Here is a 6,599-nt window from a genome sequence, read left to right on the forward strand (position 1 = left end):
GACTATAAAGAAAGCTGAGCACCAAAGAATTGATGCTTTTAAACTGTCATGTTGGAGAAGACTCTTGAGAGTCTCTTGGACTTCAAGAAGATCCAACCAGTCCATCCTAAAGGAAATCAGTCCTGAATATTCACTGGAAGGACTGATGCTGAGGCTGAAGCTCCAGTACTTAGGCTACCTGATGCAAAGAACTGACTTATTAGAAAAGACCCTCCCTGATGCTGGGAAAGATTGAAGACATGAGGAGAAGGGGATGACAGCAGATGAAATGGTTGGATGGCATCACCAACTTAATGGACATGAGTTTGAGTATGTTCCAGGTGTTGGTGATGGACAGGGAGGCCTGGTATGCTGCAGTCCATGGGTTCACAAACAGTTGGATACAACTGAGTGACTGAACTGAACAAGGTGCTTGGCAAAATACCAGAAGAAGGAAATGGAGAGGGAAAGAGTCAGACTATAATGGACCTCTTACACCACAGTGGGACATTTTAACTGTCCTGAAAGCGATGGGAAGTCAAAAGTTTTGTCAGTAAGGAGGTATAGTACAATGCCTGTCTAAAACAGACTGTTTATGTCCTTACAAAATTATGATGTTGAAATCCTAATATCTCTGTTATGGTACTTGAAGGTGGGCCCTTTGGGAAGTGAATAGGTGATGAGGGTGGTACCCTTATTAATGAGATTAGTGCCCTTATAAAAGAGATCCTAGAGAGCTCCCTCACCCTGTCTGCCATGTGAGGACAGACCATCTATGACACCAGCTCTGCCAGCACTTCAGTCTTGGACATTCCAGCCTCCAGAACTATAAGAAATAAATGTTGGTCATTGAAGCTGCTCAATCTATCGTAGTTTGTTATAACACCCCAAATGGACTGAGACACTGGCACATAATGTAGTAGGCTCTAAATAAAGCCTCTGATTTGATGTGACTAAAACTACTATGCCAGTTCAAGATCCATACTGATTTATTGGAAATCCTTTGGCAGAGATGACAGAACTTCATTGATCATTTTTAAGCCCTTCTAGATTTCGTTAGACACATTAACTAGACTATATCTCTCTGACCCACAATCAAATATACAGACTATTAACTGAAACTGGTTCTCAGAATTTTAGGATCTAAAACTGGCTCTAGAAAAGCAGGATTGAAGTGATATAGTCTTTACCGAGATGGAGACTAGAGCGTAGTAACAATTTGTTAAATTACAGGAAAATGTGGGTCTTGGAATAAACCAGTAACAGCTACCATGTATTATGTGCCAGGCAATGTGCTAGGTAGTTTAAGATTATTTTCGTTAATCTTCACAACCACCATTTAAAATCATTATCATTTTTTCATTTACAAATGAAGAAGCCAATTTACAAATGTGAAACAATTTACCTAAAATCACATAAATCATGGGAGCAGAATGGAGCAGTTGACGTCAAGCTGAGAACCTCACAGCTTTAAATGACTGCCTGTTTGTTTTTTTCCTCAGAGATTATTGAGGTTAATCCCCAGCTGCTTGCCTCAGATGTCATCTAGGTCCGAAACATCAGGACCATCCACTGCCCCTCATGTGGCTCTGACTATCCACCTCTTCTTCCCCAAGGGTGACTTGGTAGAGCTTAAAATGGTTAGAATCCCTAGACTGCCATGAGGGTGATGAGAAGAAGCAGTCTTATCTGTTTACTCTAACTTGCCATACAGACATGCTCATTGTCTAAGTGGGCTATGACACTGAAAAAGTTGAGCAGCTCTGCTTGAAACCTAATCTTCCTAATCTTCCTCCTTTCAAAATCCTCTGGAAATCCCAATCTGGGATCAGCAAACTCCACTATACCCTCAATCTGTCCTTTGAAAGCCACTGAATTAAAATTTGGCATCTGCTGAAGACACTGCTTCCCTGAAGACACTAATAAAAATGACCCAGCCTGAGAAACAGACTAGGATTGTAGCAAAGATCATTCCCAGAGTGTGGTTTTTCCACCATTTCCCTCAGGAATACCCATGCTGTTTTTTAGATTAATTTTTCAGGTTTGCAATAACACTTGTTCATATCCTGTTTAAAAAAAAAAAAAAACCTAATCTATGGCCACTTCTAACAGCTAGAGATGTGTTTGCCTCATATAGGGTAACGCAGAAACCATCATGATCCCCACAACTGTGGCTTCATTATTCCACTCTATCCACACTAGACATGTTTTTTTTTTCTTTTTCTGTTTTATTTTATTGATGCTTTGACGTCTTGAGCCTTGTAGACCAGGATGGAACTGTCCCTCTCAGGGTTCGCTAATTTATAGAGATAGAAAACAACTTGCCTTCAATCACACTTTTTTGTGCACACTAACCAATCCAAACCAATATGCCTAACCACCTCCTTTATGGACTCTCATGCACCAAACCAATATTCTCACTGCCCTAAATCACCCAGGCCAGGTACCAGAAAACTAGGGATCACCCATATGGCCCAGAGCCCTGTTAAGATTATTCAAACTGGGACTTTCCTGGTGGTCCAGTGGTTAAGAATCCACCTGCCAATGCAGGAGACATGGGTTCAATCCCTGGTGGGAAAGGATCACACGTACCACAGGGCAACTAAGCCCGTGTGCTACAGCTACTGAGCTCATGCACCATAACTACTGAAGCCTGTGTGCCCTGAGAACCCGTGCTCTGCCACAAGAGAAGCCACCACAATGAGAAGCCCACACACGACAAGTAAAGAGTAGCCCCCGATCACTGCAGCTAGAGGAAGCCCACACACAATTAAGACCCAGCACAGCCAAAAATAAAAATAAATAAATATTTTAAAATAACAACATTCTAAAAAAGAAAAGAAAGAAATTATTCAAAAGTAGCCAACCCAATCTCTTTCCTTGCCTCACCCATTCCTTCTTGTGGAAACCATAATAAAGTCTCTGGGCAAAGCTTTCTCCTCACACCTTCTGCCTCCTGGCCAACTTTTGGGCTTAGGTCCCTGCATGTGCCTCTTGGGAACTCTGCATAATAAAACTTTCAATGGCGTTGAACCCCTGTGTCCTAACTCAGTCACCTCTATAAATTAAGTACTGGGCACAATCAAAACATTTGTCACTTCCATTATAGCAGTTAACATATATTCTCAGATATTATGTATATAGTAGATACTTTCATCTCCAGAGTCTAATCTCCCTGAGGACAGGAACCATATTTTACTAAAAAGCTCTGTAGTGTGGGTTTATATGCCCAAGAATGCACACAATCAGTGTTTATCCAACTGATTTGCTGAACTGTGGTCAATTCCTATCCCTTGGCAAAGCCATTTCCTTGCGATTGTTCTTCTCCGATAGCAACAGTACACCGTAGAATATGCAGAGAAGTGGTTCTCATTTTCCACAGGAAAGAAATAAAAAAGCCAGCCCCACAAACACAAGGCATTACCTAGACTGCTGGGTCCCAATAAGGAGTCCAGGCCTAGACCAATATTAGAGGCATTTACACAGAGACAAAGCAGAAAACTGGGAACATGGCTGTTCAGCTACTCGGTGTGTGGCTCAGGACTCTGGTCGGTAAAGACACAGGAGACAAATCGTGACAGCACTCTTTGGAGAATAAATGGAAATTATTTTGAGTATCTAATTGGATTGACAGTGAGGAACTGGGGATTGTTTTTCAAAAACCTAAAGCATCTTAACTATCCCATTCTCAAGATTTGTTCCATTGTGTTTTTTAAATTACATATGCTTGAGTTCTGGGACTTAAACAGAGTTGTATTTGTAACTGAATAATTCAGATCCCCTGGAGATGGAGATGGCAAACCACTCTAGTATTCTTGCCTGGAAAATCCCATGGACAGAGGAGCCTGGTGGGCTACAGTCCACAGGGTTGCAGAGTCAGACATGACTAAAGCGACTTAGCAAGCAGCAAAATGCAAATATAAGTATCTAGAAATCCTCTTTAAGATAAATAAGTAACATATAGTCATTGGTTTTTAGGTCATCTGGTATTGGCAAAAAGCCATGGATTTCCAGTTTGAGGACTGATATGTTCAAGTACAAGAGTGACTAGGTTCTGTCACTAATAAAGCTGTGTGACTCTGATAAAACCTTTACCTCTCTGCCTTTATTGAAAAATAAGAATCTATCATAAGAGAACCAGCCTGACGATTAAATGTTAAAGGTGTTTCATCTGCTTCTGGGTCAGAGCCATGACAGTGACAAATTCAAGCCTCATCAATCCCATGGTATTCTTTGATGACAGCATTGGTGGCCAGGAAGTTGGCCACATGAAGACTGAGCTCTTTGCAGACATTGTGCCTAAGACTGCAGAGAATTTTAGGCAGTTCTGCACAGAATTCAGAAAAGATGGGGTTCCAATAGGCTACAAAGGGAGTACCTTCCACAGGGTCATAAAAGATTTCATGATTCAGGGTGGAGATTTTGTTAATGGAGATGGTACTTGAGTCACCAGTATCTACTGGGGGCCATTGGCAGATGAAAATTTTAAGTTTAGACACTTAGCTCCAGGCCTGCTTTCCGTGACAAACAGCGGTCCCAGTACAAATGGCTGCCAGTTTTTCATCACCTGCTGTTAGTGTGATTGGCTAGATAGGAAGCTCATGGTGTTTGGAAAAAATCATTGATGGACTTTTGGTGATGAGAAAGATTGAGAATGTTCCCACAGGCTCCAACAATAAGACCAAGTTGCCTGTAGTGATCTCACAGTGTGGGGAGATTTAGTCCAGAGGGAGACTTAATCTCAGACCCTCTACCTCTGCCACTGCAGGTCTTCCCTTGTTCAATGTGATGCTCTTGAGTAAGATAACTTGGATTGGCCCCTGTGCTGGCTTCCCTGCTGGCTGCTGCCCCATTTGTCAAGAGACCTTGGAAGCACCACAGATTCAGAACCCAAAATTTTGTGTTTAAGCCAACTGTAAATAAAGTCATTTTATTTTAATGTTAAAGGTGGTTCATAAACTATAAAGCACTGCACAAACATCAGTCATCTCTTGCACTGGAAGCTCCAGCGCCTGGCATGAGACCTGACACAGAGCTAGAATTCCAAATTCACAGAGCTAAATGAGTAACTGATGAGTTGTGTGATCTCAGGCAACAAAAATCTCTTCTCCTCTACTTCCTCCTCCTCCTCCTTTGATATCACTGTCACCCTTGTTCACTGGACTACAGTCATACTGTCCATTTTCTTGTCCTCCTAAACAGTAAGCTTACTCCTGCCTCAGGGCCTTTGTACCTACTGTTTCCTCTGCCTGAATCACTCTTCCCCAGCTCTTTGCACGGCCATTCCATTCTCCTCAGTCAGGTCTTAAGCCAACTGTCATTTCTTCAGAGGCTTTCTCTTACCACCCTAATGTTCCTCTCCTATCATTCACACGATATATATTCCTGTTTTATTTTCTCTACCTGTTGACCTATATACTCTCCTTCACTAGAATAAAAAACACTCTACTAGAGATTCCTTGTCTGTCTTTTTTTAATAATTTATTTGTTTGGCTGTACCAGGTCTTAGTTGCGGCACATGGGATATTAGATATTCATTGCAACATGGTGGTTCTTTCACTGCAGCATGTGGGATCTAGTTCCCTGACCAGGAATTGAACCTGAACCCCCTGCATTAGGAGTGCAGTCTTAACCACTGAACCACCAGGGAAGTCCCTCCTGTGTCTGTCTTGTTCACCACTGTATTCCAATGCCCCAAAACATGTAGCTCATAGAAAACTCTCAACAAACATTTGAATAAGTAAGACTGAAATAACTTTATATCAAAAGTTTCATTTATTCAACAAATATTTTGTATGCACCTATGAGGATTCAGGCTTTATTTCAAAGTGCTGGAGATTCAGCTGAGAACCAAACAGACAAAATTCCTGCTTTCTTGGGGCTTGACTTCTAGTGGGGAAACAAACAACAAATAAGATAAAAAGTGAAGTACATGCTGTATCTGATAGTAAGTTTTAAGGAGAAAAAATAAAGAGAGCAGGAAAGGAGGGTATGAGGTGTATGTGGAGGGCACACAGAAATGAGACTGAGCCATGAGATGTGTGGGGGAAGTGCATTCCAGAACAAGGTAAGTGGGACAGGAATGAAGGGGTTGGAGGCTAACACAGTAGGTGATGAGGTCAGGAAGGTTAAGAAAATTCATATTGTATAGTGCCCTATCGACTAAACCAAGGACTTTGACTTTTACAAAAGAACGATGAGAAGGTTTTGAAGAATTTAAGCATGGGGTGTCATGACATGGTTCGCTTTAAGAGGATCGCTGGGGCTGCTGTTTTGGGAATACCTGAAAGGTAAGTGAAGGGACCAGTAAGGACATTACAAATACCATAGCAAGAGATTGGGGCTCCGAAAGACTAGGGAACGAGCAGGTGTGGGGTTGGAAGGTTACATTTTGACTTTTGACAGTTACTTTGGAGTGGAGGTTAGGGAGAGTTCTGGCCTAGGCGTCAGCACCTGGAACTCAAATAGTACCTAATATAAAAGTAATCGAGTCCCAGCTCTACCACTTACTAGTAGCGAACTCGTGAGTAAATCATTTCTAGGTTCTGAGCCTCTGTTGCCCTCCTAGTGAAATGAAAAGGATATTCCCATATAACAGGGCCTTCATGAGAACAAAATGA

General features: G+C 41.8%; 1 pseudogene; it reads left to right on the plus strand.

Moving 5' to 3' along the window:
- Window positions 1-4,169: 4,169 nt before the first annotated feature.
- LOC101119981 (peptidyl-prolyl cis-trans isomerase H-like) lies at window positions 4,170-4,701 on the plus strand (annotated as a pseudogene).
- The last annotated feature ends 1,898 nt before the right edge of the window (window positions 4,702-6,599 follow it).

This window comes from Ovis aries, chromosome 5 (assembly GCF_016772045.2).
Source record: "Ovis aries strain OAR_USU_Benz2616 breed Rambouillet chromosome 5, ARS-UI_Ramb_v3.0, whole genome shotgun sequence".
Taxonomy (NCBI): domain Eukaryota; kingdom Metazoa; phylum Chordata; class Mammalia; order Artiodactyla; family Bovidae; genus Ovis; species Ovis aries.